Source organism: Delphinapterus leucas, chromosome 3, assembly GCF_059928025.1.
Source record: "Delphinapterus leucas isolate spDelLeu-1000000601 "Yukka" chromosome 3, BTC_Dleu_Yukka2, whole genome shotgun sequence".
Lineage (NCBI taxonomy): Eukaryota > Metazoa > Chordata > Mammalia > Artiodactyla > Monodontidae > Delphinapterus > Delphinapterus leucas.
In genome coordinates, this window is record NC_143131.1 from 150,203,248 (window position 1) to 150,218,222 (window position 14,975).

Sequence of the window (14,975 nt, forward strand, 5' to 3'; positions counted from 1 at the left end):
AAACATCTCTTTGATTAGAAATGATGTTTGCTTCTTTTCAAAATATTTCTTGGGCTTCCCTGGTGCTGCAGTGGATGAGAGTCCGCCTGCCGATGCAGGAGACACGGGTTCGTGCTCCGGTCCAGGAGGATCCCATACTCCGCGGAGCAGCTGGGCCCGTGAGCCATGGCCACTGGGCCTGCGCGTCCAGAGCCTGTGCTCCGCAACGGGAGAGGCCACAACAGTGAGAGGCCGTGTACCGCAAAAAATAAAATAAAATAAAATAAAGTAATAAATAAAAATATTTCTTATACAGAATAAACAGAAATCTACCTCTTAGGGTACCAAATGTGGGAAGAGAGTTGTGATTCTCTATCATCACGGGTCCTTGAGAAATGTTAGGGATAGAGTCAATCACTTTCCTTTTGACCTTAGAATTGTACCCTATAAGCCATACAAAGACTCCCCAGTAAGGCAAAGACACCTCTATGAGATCTACCCTCAACCATCAACAATGTAGGTTCTGGAGCTAAAATGGTGAATACTACAAGGGATCTCTCCTTCAAGAAGAGAGCTTATAGAAGTATGAAAATATCCATTTATTGCTTGTTGCTTTATTTGAAGGAACTCTAAGGCCAATTCAAAATGTAGTCTAACATAAAGAGGGGGGAGGCAACCCCAAGTTTCCAGAAACTAAATACTTTCTCTTTCACAAATGAGGAAATGTAAATGAGAGGCCTCATCAGGATAGCCCCCACGTTTCCCCAAATCTAGTGTATAATCTCTCAATGACAAGTGAAATATTTTGTCTTAGAACTGTTAAAAATATACCAAAAATGTCAACCCAGTATGGATAAAAGTAAGTTCAACTAAGGTTTTTAAAGTAAGCATTTTACAGATGGTAATCTAAGGAAGATGCATAGTTTTCCATGCAATACATCTTTTCCACACATGACTGCTAAACAAACAACTGAACCTGAGACTGATATAACAGAAATAAAGGCTCAAGTCCCAGGAAGACTACAGTCACCCTCTACTGCATGCAAGTAAAAACACATCTACAATAAAATGTGAATTCTAGAAGTAAGTTTGTTACAAACAGAACTATCCATTCTTACCCCAGCCCCAAGACCTTCCCCCTCACCATAAGTCTTTCCTATTTCAGGTCAGGACAACAGTGTCCACCCAGCTACTGAAATCCCCAAAATAGAAAGCATCTAATTATTCTTTTTCAATAGCCATCCACCCCAACTCAAAGAATAAGTTTTGTGTAACATTTGAGTTTTTATTTTCATAACGTCAGAACAAAATTGGTAATCATCAACCCATCTCACAATCTACCTGTATACGTGGCTCTCACAGATGCCATAAACATATTAGCTATATCAATCAATAAATCTATGCTTCTTTCTTTGTGAAGTTTTCAATTTGTCAACCAAAACTCTGTTTTCATCTATAATTCCTCTAAAATAGTCACATTCAAAAAATGATTTATAAGAAATTAAAATATTTGTTAAAGTTTGCCAGGCCTGGCATAATATTTTTTAAAAAGTCTTACAAAATAAACGTTAGATGAACTTATTTTTTGTAAATTAATTGTGTCATTTAATCTTCATGATTTATATTTTCAATGTTAATAATAACTTATACAAATGATACCTTAAAATCAATTAATGTTATATGGGTACAAAAAGTGCTTGCACAGATACAGCTCTGGAAATGATATTATATCGTTACCTTTTTTGACTTATGAATCACAATTTTCTAAATATTTAAACTGCACCTTTGCCAAAGATGCAATGTTTCTTTTTCCTTGTCAGTGAAGTACGTTTTCTTCTTCCTTGACAAGACAAAAAATGAACCACTCCAATTTATGAGTCATGAGCTAATCTTTTTTAAAAGACAGTTTTAGAATATAACTTCAAGTAAGTTTCCTCTAAGAATTAATGAATTACAATCTCTCAGAACCTTAGTCACTGAAGTATACACTTCTGAGAATAGAGGCAATGTATGAATTTGCTTAGAAACACTCAATGATATCTTTCATTATTGACAAACTAATTCTGTTGTACACAAAGTGTCTAAAATTTTACTAAATGACTTGTGGAAGCTCAAAGACTGATCATTAGAAATTCTCCCTTCCACTAGGAGGATGCAATGTTCTTGGGGCTGAGGTATAAAATGAATCATTTGACATTTGAATTCATAATTGTACTGGCAAAATTGATTCTGGGTATTTCACATGAGAGTCCAGAATTTTTCTGGGAAATTGGCATCATATGAAATGAAATGTGTTAATGTCACATTATTAAATACAGAATTCGGGAGCACAACTTTACAGTAGTTTGTGTGAAAATGTATGGGTGTTCATCTGCCCAGGAGAGCAATATGAGCCATTGGTGAGAACTGTGCTAAAAGATCATTTTTAGGAAAAAGTAAAGCTATGATTCTCATACAGATATAAAAAGGAATGCACATTAAAGATTTTACTTTACTTAGATGAGGAAATCAAGCAGATGTTGTAACTGAATGAAGGGAAAAGGAAGAAAAATTCATATGGAGTAAAGGAATGTTGAAATTAATTGCAAATGTGGACAAAACCAGTTTTCCACAGAAAAAAGGTACTCAATTAAAATCACTACTGCACAGAGAAGAGTTTATATATCTATTAGTTACCTGCAACTTACAAAGAGTTGCAAAATAGCTCAGAGACAAGAAACAGAGCTAGAATCTGATAACCAAGAAGGGAAATCTAAGAAGCCTGCATTAAAAAAAAGTACGTGTCTGTGTGTGTGTGTGTATATATATATATACATATATATATATATAGAGAGAGAGAGAGAGAGAGAGAGAGAGAGAGAGAGAGAGAGAGAGAGAGAGAGAGAGAGAGAGAGAAAGGATGCATAGTTTTTCACTGAATACATTTTTTTCTACACATGACTGCTTAATAAACAACTACAACCTGAGGCTGATATAATAGAAATAACGGCTCAAATTCAAGGGAAACTACTGTTACCCTGTACTGCATATAAGTGAGAACACATCTAAAACAAAATATAAATTCCAGACATAATTTTTTTAAAACCAGAACTACCCATTTGTCCCCAGCCCCAAGACCTTTTCTCTCACCCTAAGTCTTTCCTACTTCAAGTGAGGACAGCGTTGTCCACCCAGCTACTCAAATCCCCAGCTAGGAAGTGTCCAATTCTTCCCTTTCAATCACCATCCGCCCCAACTCTAAGGCAAGACAATGCATCATCAAGTCCTTGTTTGAACATGATAATCTCTTTTGGTTTACTGGAAGCCTCTCACTAGTCCCCAGACTCTACTCTTGCCTCCCCACAATTCATTTTTCTTAAAACAGCCAGCGTATTCTTTTAAAAATGAGATCAGATCAAGTCTCTCCACACTCAAAACCAATAGATAGCACTAGGATTTAGAATAAAATCCAAATCCCTTTTATGGGGCATCCTAAGGCCCCAGAATATCTGTCCCTGCCTATGTCCCTAACTTCAATTCTTCTCATTTGCCCGCTTATTCAACTTAGTCCTTATTTATTGGAATCCTCTTGATCCTTTGATCACACCAGCCTGGCTCCCATCTTTGCACTAACATTTTCCTTTATTTGGCTCTCTCTTGTCCCAGATTTTTGAATGCCTGGCTCCTTTTTTGTCTTTCAAAGGCAATTTCCTCTAACTTCTTGCTCCATTCAATATAATATAATGCTCAAGAACACTGTTTTTTATTTTATTTTTTTCATGGCAACTTACTGCTGAATAAAATTTTAAATTATTTCATGAATATCACCTATGTCCCTGCCCTAATAAGCAAATTACCTAATTTCAAGGACTGTATCTTTTTTGTTCATGACTGTACATAAACACACAATAAGATTCTAATACTGTTGGCCATCAGTCAATATTAGCTGAGTGAATTATACTTGTTTTCTTTCTTCAGGGAAGTGGATAAAGTACATTTTTCTGACGTATGATGAAAGTTCTAGAATTTGTGATAGATAAGTTCAGACTACTGAGGGAAGTCTGATTTAGAGAAAAGAGTAACTTAGAAGATCTGCAGGTATGTTAGCTTTAGGGCTAATGGGGAAGAGGAATTAGACTCATTTTCTTAGGTCTATCAGCATCTAATTCAAGAAAGACTAGCAGGAGTTTATTTATTTATTTATTTTTTTGTGATACGCGGGCCTCTCACTGTTGTGGCCTCTCCTGTTGCAGAGCACAGGCTCCGGACGCGCAGGCTCAGCGGCCGTGGCTCACGGACCCAGCTGCTCCGCGGCATGTGGGATCTTCCCGGACCTGGGCACGAACCCATGTTCCCCGCATCAGCAGGCAGACTCTCAACCACTGAGCCACCAGGGAAGCCCAGGAGTTTATTTTTAAAGAAATCAGAATAAAGTCAATGCTGGGGAAATGCTGTAGGCTTTACAATGATAGCAAGAGAAGCTCCCCAACATAACAGTGAGAGCTGGAATCAATGTCTCCAGTTTAGCCTGAGTATACATCTGATAGAGAAACATCAGCTTTCTGATTTGTTATACGGAGATAACAGTCTTATATTCTTGTTTCTATTCTATTTAGTTGTATAGATCCAAGGAGATTATTTATGAGGATATACTTTGAAAAATGAAATACAGTACTAACATGAAGCACCACTGTCATTAAACCCATCACTTAACCTCTAAATCTCCATTTCCCTATTTAAACTATCTCAAAATGCCTCTCCCTCTGATTTTTGAGTCAGAGGTAAATGGAAAAGATTTTATTTTGCTGCTGATGGTAGCAATACAGGTTGCATTAGAAATGAATGGGATGGAAGGACTCTGTTGATTTTGTTTAACCCTGCAATCGGATCCACAAATGCACAGGGCATTCACAGAGTGGAAATTTATGCCTCCAACTAACAGTAATAAGGTAAGTTTACTTTAAAAATGATATTTGGGGAGTGTTCAATTACTGTGAAGTTATGCCCCCAACCAAAATGTCATCCAGTTCCCTAGAATCATCCACATGTCTTCTGAAAAGGTTTCCTCATTTGCCTCATCCTTCTGGCTTGACTGATGGCTCCCACCCAGCCTAATCACTATCACAAAGCATATGTTGGTTTAGGCAATAACAGACCTTCATAGATCATTTACTGGATTCTCCCTTGACGTAAATTGTTATTTTTCTTTGTTTCTAGCAATAATAATACCGGGCATTGTGTAAAACCAGGTTTTCAAGCACTGAGCTAAAAGCTCAACGTGCATTAACAATGATAATAACATTTGAGACAGACACTGTCACAAGTGCTTTGCAGTCATTATTAGTAACTCATTTCTTTCTCAAAAAACCCTGTGAAGCAGATACAATCTTCCCAAATTTACAAAACAGAAAAGTGAGGCACGATAATATTCCAGAACATGACAGCATTCACAGAACTGGTTACGTGGTTAAGTTGCGCTGGAGCTGTGATGGAAGCTCTTAAATGTCTTGCCACAATGCTGGAAAGCAGTTATTGTCTTCAGTAGAAAGATACTGAGATCAATTCTCAAAATTCTGAAGTGACTGGCCCTATTTGCATAGTAAAGACTATGTGATAGGCCAAGGACTCTGTCAAAGTAACCAGATTAGGTCCAAGATGGAATCACTCATGCTAAGCCCCACATCAGCAAACCAAAATTTATCTAAGTTTCCCTACCTGGGCTCTCCAAGCAAAGGAAGGACCAGGTCAACCAACCAATCATGCTTGCCTGCTTACCAAACCCTTATCCAGCTCCTTGTTCCATATAAGGAAAGGAACTCTCATTAACCCATTAGCAAATGACCAGTACATCGTCCTTGACCCTGCTCACTTTGGTCTATAAAAAGCTCTCACCTTGTACTGCTCTTCAGAGCTCCTTTCTACCTGTTAGATTAAACAGTACCCAAGTCATGAATCACTGAATAGAAGTCAACTAGATCAGTAAGTTATCTGTAGAAAATTTTATTTTAACAACTCTACGGCGATCCTTTCCAAATCCATGATCTCAGCTCTTCCACATGCCTCACGAGCTTTATATCGTGAGAGAACGCTGTGACCTCAGTTTCCTCAGGAAAGTGACTCCTCTCTGCCTAATCATATCATAAGGGAAACCAGGGCTAGAATCAGTAAATGTTTCCCAACAAATAGAACTAAACAGTAAAGTGTTTTAATCCCAGCACATCATTCATTCTAATCACTATATTCTCAGGGGCAAGTACTCAGCAAGCTGTGTGGGAATGACATGCACTGTTTCCATTAAAGTCATAACAGAATCTGTGCACAACACTCCTTCGAAAACAGCTCCCTTGCTCCTCTTCTAGTGAATATTAGCATCTACAATGTGTTCTGCTTTGCCTCTGCATTCCTGGTCTGAAACTCTTTTCTGGAAAAAAGGCTTACAAAAAGTTCCTGGAAGTAAGAATTATAGACCCCCAGGGTACCTAAGGATAGGAAACTCACAAATTAATCCAATATGTAATTAGTTTTTTCCTTTTTCTCAGAGATAATAAAAATTAAGTGTTCTCACAAATATAGTAACTGAATATCCAAAACAATATTACTGAATCATATTGGCTTAAAATGTACATGATAGAAGACTCACTTGATTTTTGTCATCAATTAAAAGTTATTAAGTATTAAGGAAATTATATTTTATTTTTTTGGTCTGAACATGTTTTATGATTCCTACCTAATCACATCTCCTTCTAAAAAAATTATCTACCTTTTTTAGAGACAAGAGCTAACATGTCCATGTTTTATTTTATAATCATAGCTGATACCTTGTGAGTCATAGTTGTTCGGGTTGGACTAAGGAACTTGAACCCTTGGACTGGCAGAAGGCTGTGCTTTGTGGAGCCTAGTTCAAAAATAGGCTTCACCATTCATATCTTTCCCTGGGAATCTGGAAGGGTGTAATTGAGAGATTAGATAGTTAGAAACGGTAATAAAATAGTTTTTGAATAAAAAGGCAATAATTAATCTCAAACCCTTTACTTCTCGTATGGCAGAATTTTTCAACTTTGGCACTACTGATATTTGGGGCTAGAAAAATTTTTTTTAATTTTTACTTTATATTGGAGTATAGTTGATTAACAATGCTGTGTTAGCTTCAGGTGTACAGCAAAGTGATTCAGCTGTACGTATACATGTATCTACTCTTTATCGAATTTTTTTTCCCATATAAGTTATTACAGAGTATTGAGCAGAGTTCCTGGTGCTATACAGTAGCTCCTTGTTGGTTATCTATTTTAAATATAGCAGTATTATTATTGTTATTTTTAACGCGGGTTGTTACCTGGTGCATTGAATGATGTTTGGCAGCATCCTTGAACTCTAATGACCAGAAGCCAGTAGAATCTCCTTCTTCAGTCCTGACAATCACAAATGTTTTCTGACATTGTCAAATGTCCCCTATCAAAATCACTTCCAGTTGAGAATCACTGCCCTATGGATCTTGAACCAGTAGATCAATATACATAGAAATCAAAAGGGAAAATTTAACAGCTGTCATTCTGGTAAAGCCAGAATACAGCTTGGAATTTAAAATCAAGACTTCTTTCAGGACTTTCCTGGTGGTCCAGCAGTTAAGACTATGCACTTCCACTGCGGGTTCAATCCCTGGTTGGGGAACTAAGATCCCCCATGCTGCGTGGTGCGGCCAAAAAAAAAAAAAAGGATTTCTTTCTTTCCCTCTGAAGTGAAACTAGTGAGAAACAGAAAGAACAAGAGAATGAGAATAAGAACGAGTGGTAAATTCTTGGCAGCCCAGGTCCCAATTCCCTCAATCATATTAGTTACATATTCCCAAATGAAGGAGTTGCTCTGAGGAGAAAAGAGGAAAATGCTTTCCTTACCCCAACAGAGGCAAGGCTTCCTATGTTATACATGAGATTAAAATACAAGTTAGAGAAAAAAATGTGTGCTGTAGAAAGGGGACAAAGATAATCTAGGAGAAGTAACCTACGCAAATAGGCAAGCTGGACAATGAAGATGTAGAAAACCAGCGTCAGCAGATAAGTTCCAGAGGTTGGAATGGGGAATACAGCAGATGGACACAGAGCACCAAAGACTCAGAGAGGGAGCAAAATATTTCTCTCTACGCCTAAGCTTCCAGGTCCAGTCAGAGTCCATATGTAATTATAACAACCATTTGTCCACTGCAATAATCTGACTGAATTCTTCCTCGTAACCAAATGAGCCAGATTCAAACACTGATACTGCTATCATTTGTATGAAAAGAAGAGTAACTAGTCAATAATGTCAATCCAAATCTGAACCCATGTCATTTTTTTAAAATTCAATTTTAATAGCTAAAAGGCAGGCTTGATTTTTTCGTGGATTTTTTTTTTTTTTTTTTTTGCGGTACGCGGGCCTCTCACTGCTGTGGCCTCTCCCGTTGCAGAGCACAGGCTCCGGACGCGCAGGCTCAGCGGCCACAGCTCACGGGCCCAGCCGCTCCGCGGCATGTGGGATCCTCCCGGACCGGGGCACGAACCCGCGTCCCCTGCATCGGGAGGCAGACTCCCAACCACTGCGCCACCAGGGAAGCCCTTTTTCGTGGATTTTTAAAGCAGTTTTGAGAGAGAAAGAAAAAGAATAAATGGCATAAAGATGCAAATCTTTCCTGGCATCCCAAGACCTTAAACAGCTTAAGACTAGGAGATAACTTCCTTTCCTCTACTGATTTTTCCCTTTTAGTTAGGTGCCTTTATAATAAGTTCAGTTATCTTTCTCTATTATATTTTTGTGAAAACTGCTTTTCTCTGCCAGAGATTGTATCTACTTCCTACACCCTTAAGAGATTCTATTTTCTTCTACAATTTTCAGTTCCTCAGAGTGCCTCTTCTAAATTTTCTAAATGTAGCACTGTAATCAAGGTTTCTAACTGTAAAAAAACAAAAACACAACAACAACAAACAGGCCTCAAGTTTCATATTTTTAGAACAATGACCAGGTGTTACTATGAAAAACCAGTTTCAGTTTGTCACTGATAAGACAAACTAAACTAAGAGGACTTTTTTCTTTACCCTCCCAAATGCGTTAAATGTACTATCCTCACCTCTATTTTTTTTCTTCCTTGCATTGCTTAATTCACCTTTTATGATGGCAAGCATCAGGAAGGTCTTAAAAAAAACAAAAACAACTTCATCGTTTGCTATCATACGCCTTAAACAATGAGTCATCTAAAGAAGTGAACATTCTTGTTATTTCAAATCATTACTGAAAATTAGAAGCAAATGAAGCTAGAATATAAGTCTCAGAATTTTAAAAACTTGAGAAACATTAAAGAAAACGCAGTTCATCTCCCACTGTAGCTGGAACAAATAAACCCCAGAAAACTTTGCTCAAGGCCAAACAATAAGTAGGTCTGAGAGTTGAACCTAGATCATTTTACTCTAAATACTGTTCACCACTCTCTGGCCCTGCCATTATAACACACTGTCTCTATGTCTTTCTCTACTGTGTCATATGTAGTCACCATGTAACTAAAAAGTATACTGAGGATTTAATTTTTCTATCAGGTAGGTTCACATTGAACCACCCTAGGCATTATGAGGGGAAAAATAGAAGCTAATATTTATTATCCACTCTGTGCCAGGCATTTGGCTAAGGAAACTGTATGCAAGTATCCCATTTAATCACCAAAATGTTTGCAATCTATGAAGTAGGCACCAAGGCAGTCTTACTCAGGGTTCAGCTGTAGAGCATAGAATCTTTCCTAGATACCTGAAGTAGAAAAGCTTATAATTAGAGAGAAGGGAAGCAACAGACCCTAGACTGAGGTTCTGGCCACACCAGGCTGCCACAACAGCTACTGCCTCTGCAATGGTGAGGAAGCAGATTCTCAAATCAGGAAACACCGCTGAAGCTGGTGACTCCAGCAACTGAGAACCTCTGCCACCATCTGCACCAGAAAATTCCAAATCCATGTCCCCGTGAGAATGTGTGACTTGCAGAACTAAAATCACATCCAGAACCATAGCTGTAAAGGAGCTGGGGAACATCCTGAAGAGACTGGAAAGGGAAGAAGTATAGGAAGGCACACAAGAAAGCAGTGGGAGTGGATACTGCAAAAGTCAATATAAACAAATTTATAGAAAACTCCAAATGCCTTCTGAACAATTTCTGATCCTCAGGATCAAAATCCCCAAAAGTATAATAACATCACTTTTATAATAAAATAATGAAAATTAATTTGAAGACAATATTAGATTGAAAGTCACTGTAGGAGAGAAAGGGTTTCCTAAAAGAAAATTGTAATCTGGAAAAAAAAAAAGAAGAAAGTGTTTCTTTTCTGAGTTAATGTCATGTTAATATAAGTGTAACTTCTAGAAGTAACTTGTAATTACAATCATTTATTTTATTTATTATTTTCTGCTTTTACTAAAATGAATTTAGTACATGGTTAGGTTTTGGATAGCTGCCATCCACACTAAAATGAACAGTAATGAAACTTGCTATTAGTGCTTTTAAGAGCATGCTAATGTTACTCATTAAACACTGGATGGATTGTTTCTCAGCCCATGTTCCATGGTGGCTGCATTTGATTATGTATATGTTGGCCGAAATGCTGGCAAATGACATGGACTGTCCTCCCAGAACACGCATGGAAATGAAATGTGTGCATCCTGAGGCGAGCTGGGTGAGAAAAGTTCGGCACTTAATGAAATCAACAAAGAGCCTGTTTGTCAAGGGTGACTTGAAGTGTGTGTAAATGATCCTTGCCTCCATGAGCACGATGAGGTGATTTTACCATCAGTGATTTTAGGTGACTAAACACCTCTGGTCTGCTGCTCCCATTAAGGGAGATTATTCTTACTTTCATCCTTGCAACAAAGCTAAGGTTTATGCTTTATTAGGGAGTCTGTGGTGACTAGATGTGTCATTATCTGTCCTACCATCCACCACTGGGTTTAGAATTTTTACTTCAAAATGACCACCATTGACTCTTTCAGATTCCTTCTAGTTTACTATTTAATGTGTGCTTGTTCTGCACTATTCTCGATGGAGCTCATGCTGTTTATGTTTCCAGAGCTTCTTAAGACTCATCCTTGAATAAAGATTAGGAAAAAGTCATTTGCGTTTCCTCCAAAGAACAGCTATTAGATGGGTAATGGATCCTGGAGCTCAGGTTATTAAATATTCAACTGTCCTTCTGGATCATCAGGAGGTGCATATCCCAGTTTGACAGGGACAAAGTTAGCCTATAAAAGGACCCAATTTCTCTGGTTAAGGGCTGTGAATCTCATTTTATAGGGTATGCAAGAATGATCAATGATTTTATTTTCATTTAATCAAATTATATTCAGCCTCAAAAGCCTAATGGGCTGCTAGGAAATTCTGATCTCTGCCATTGCTGGGTGTATCACCTTCAGGGTTCACCCATAATTTAGGACATTCTAGAGAAAGAGCTTCATCTTGCAGTCTTCTGCGGCCACAGCAGAAATCCTCATTATGCAAGTCTATAATCTAAAAGCTATTTGATTTTACGCCATGTATGTACCTGGGGATGTACGCTGAGACTAGGAGCCTCTAGAATCTCACCTTCAAACTGCTTCCCATTCCTTCCAAAATCCTGTCACCATCAATGTGCATCCTCCAAAATTCCAATCCTAAACATAGGCACTTAGTATCATCTTTCCAGGATGCTCAGCCTTTAAAGATCAAAACCCAAGAGAGGAATATATCATCCAGGAAATTTCTGCAAGTTAGCACTGAAATACAAGCCTGCCCTGAGACAAAAGAGCATAAAAGGTGCTAAGATACTTTTGTGAAATGTGGCTGGGGAGGATTCAGATGAGGAGAAAAAAATTAAGAAGAATTATTTCCGTAAATTATTCTGAATACTTACTGTGTGCCAGGCACTGTTTTAAGTGCTATATTTGAATGGTGTTTTACTAAGCTCTCAAGATAAGTCCCAAGTGAGGATTAAATGAAACATCACTAATACATGCCAAACAACTATTTTAAGCACGTTCGAAATATCATTACCTCATATAATCACATAACAACTCTATCAGGTAGGAACTACTATTATCACCAAATGAAGAACTAAGGCATAGAAAGATAAGTAAGGTGCTGAAAAGGGGTCACTGGACCTGTATGGAAGAATGTTTTTTAAACGGGACATTGGCCTTAAGCACTTAGAAATCTAAGATAAGCATTTTAAAGTGATTCCAAACAGGGCTACATGAATGGCCAGAGTGGACAGCTTCTCTGTGCCAAAAGATACATAATCATAGATCAAAAAACAATTACCACTTTCAGTGTGTAAGATATTTTAACAGCTATTTTGTTCTAACAGTTATTAAAGTGAATATAGAACTGACTTATATCAGTGGTTTCACTTTTCATACTTAATTACCCAGTTACCCTTATAAAGCACTAAAGAAAATATGGGGGAGTCAAGATGGCAGACTAGGAGGGCATGAAATTCGCATCTTGGCACAACTAGGGCACCTACCAGGCACCGGTAGGGGACCACGGACGCCTAAGGGGACGGGAGGAACCCCCAGCAACCAAGTACGACATGGGGCATGGGGAGAGTGAGTGGGGAGGAGAAGTGGAGGTGAGACTGGACTGGCGCCCCTGAGGGGCAGCTGGGGGAGAGGAAGAGATCCCACACCTGGAGGGGGAAATTGGGGGACCACTGGGAGGGCAGAGGATCAAAAGGGAGGGTGGCTAGGTTTCCCCTACTCTCTTGGGCCCCAGAAGCCTGATGAAATCCCGGACCTGATCCTCTGCCCACCTAAACCCCTCCAGCTGCGTGGGTCCTGACGGAGTGGGAGGGAGGAAAGGGGGATCAAAAGTAAAGGCCAGACCTCTGGGACCTGCACCCCTGAGGGGCAAATGGGTGGGGGTAGGAGTTCCTACACTCAGTGGGACCAGCCCACAGTTAGGGTCCAGCGGCGACTGTGGAGACCCTGGGAGAGACCATGGGGGAGGGCGTGGAGGAACAGAAAGGAACACGGCCAGCGCTTTCGCTGCCCACTTAGGCACCGGGGAGCCTGTTGGGCTCCCAGGCCTAATCCTCTGCCCTGGGAGCCTCCCTCCTACCAGGTAGAGCCCAAGCCCTGCCCCTACACCCCCACCCAGGGCCCCACCTCTACACTCGGAGACCCCTTCTGAGACCCCCTCCAAACACCCTGGGCCTAAACCCCGCACACACACCCTCACCCATGGCCCTACCTCCAAACTCCCGAAATCCACACTCCAGAGAACCCCTTTGGATGTGCTGCCTCTCCCATTCCGTGTAGGTCCTAGGCAGAGGCCCCACCACACACTTGAATGTTGCCCAGCCTAGTCCCCACACCCAAGGCCTTTTCTGGCTGTGTGGGTCCTGAGTCTAGGCCCCGCCCCACACTCAAACGTCACCACCCTGGCTAGGCCCTGCCCAACCCTAAACCCTGCCCCTGCCTAAGTTCCGCCCCCCCACCTAAACTCCACCCCCAAGAGCCAAGGCCTTTTTTTTTTTTTTCCTTTTCTCTTCTTTTAGGTCAGGGTGCTGTTTTACCTACTTCTTGATAATTCATTAATATAATTATTTTTTTCTAATAAACCTTTTATTTTTCTAATTTTATTTTATTCTCTATACTTTGTTATTGTTCTGCTCCTTTTGGGTTGTTCCCCCCCACCACTTTTTTTTCTTGTTTCTGGTGTGGTTTTGTTTTCCCTTGTTGCAGTTGCAGTTGTTTCAATTATATTTTTATTTTTCCTAATACATTTTTTATTGTTCTAATTTTATATTTATTCTTTGTTATTGTACTGCTCCTTTTATTCTTTTTTATTCTTTTTTTTTAATGATGCTATGCAGCTTGCAGGTTCTTGGTTCCCAGGCCAGAGGTCAGGCCCGAGCTCCTGTGGTGGGAGCACCAAGTCCAAGCTGCTGGACTAACAAAGAACCTCAGATGCCAGGAAATATTAATTGAGGTGAGGCCTCCTGGAGGTCCTCATCTCGGCACCAAGGTCCGGCTCTGCCTAACTTCCTGCAAACTCCATTGAAGGAAGCCTCAGGCCAAACAACCAGTAAGACAGGAATACAGCCCCTCCCATCAAAAAAAAAATGAAACAACAAAAATTATGTTACAGATGAAGGAGCAAGGTAAAATCCTACAAGACCAAATAAATGAAGACAAAATATGCAACCTACCTGAAAAGGAATTCAGAGTAAGGACAGTAAAGATGATCCAAAATCTCAGAAACAGAATGGAGAAAAACACAAACATTTAACAAGGATCTAAAGGAATTGAAGAGCAAACAAACAGTGATGAACAATGTAATAACTGATATTAAAAATACTATAGAAGGAATCAATAGCAGAATAACTGAGGCAGAAGAATGGATGAATGAGCTGGAAGATAAAATGGTGAAAACAACTGCCAGGGAGCAGAATAAAGAAAAAAAAAATGAAAAGAACTGAGAACAGTCTCAGAGACTTCTGGGACAACATTAAACACACCAACATTCGAATTATAGTGGTCCCAGAAGAAAAAGAGAAAAAGAAAGGGTCTGAGAAAATATTTGACGAGATTAGAGTCAAAAACTTCCCTAACAAGGGAAAGGAAATAGTCAATCAAGTCCAGGAAGTGCAGAGAGTTCCATACAGGAAAAACCCAAAGAGAAACACACCAAGACACATATTAATCAAACTATCAAAAATTAAATACAAAGAAAAATATTAAAAGCAGTAATGGAAAAGCAACAAATATCACACAAGGGAATCCCCATAAGGTTAACAGCTGATCTTTCAGCAGAAACTCTGCAAGCCAGAAGCGAATGGCAGGACATATTTAAAGTGATGAAAGGGAAAAACCTACAACCAACATGACTCTACCCAGCAAGGATCTCATTCAGATTTGACAGAGAAATTAAAACCTTTACAGACATGCAAAAGCTAAGAGAATTTAGCACCATCAAACCAGCTTTACAACAAATGATAAAGGAACTTCTCTAGGCAGGAAACACAAGAGAAGGAAAAG

General features: G+C 39.3%; 1 long non-coding RNA gene across 3 annotated transcripts in view; it reads right to left on the reverse strand.

The window, feature by feature from the left end:
* The window catches only part of LOC149749733 (uncharacterized), an 80,362-nt gene extending 66,889 nt beyond the window's left edge, over positions 1 to 13,473 (reverse strand). The window contains exons 1-3 of one of the 3 annotated variants that reach the window (XR_016392484.1): positions 13,186 to 13,473; positions 7,292 to 7,367; positions 6,777 to 6,898 (exon numbers count right to left, since the gene is read on the reverse strand). This is a non-coding gene — a long non-coding RNA (uncharacterized LOC149749733). Of the gene's footprint in view, positions 1 to 6,776; positions 6,899 to 7,291; positions 7,700 to 11,541; positions 11,664 to 13,185 lie in introns of those variants that run through there. The other 2 variants (XR_016392486.1, XR_016392485.1) reach the window with 2 other exon arrangements.
* Between the last annotated feature and the right edge of the window lie 1,502 nt (positions 13,474 to 14,975).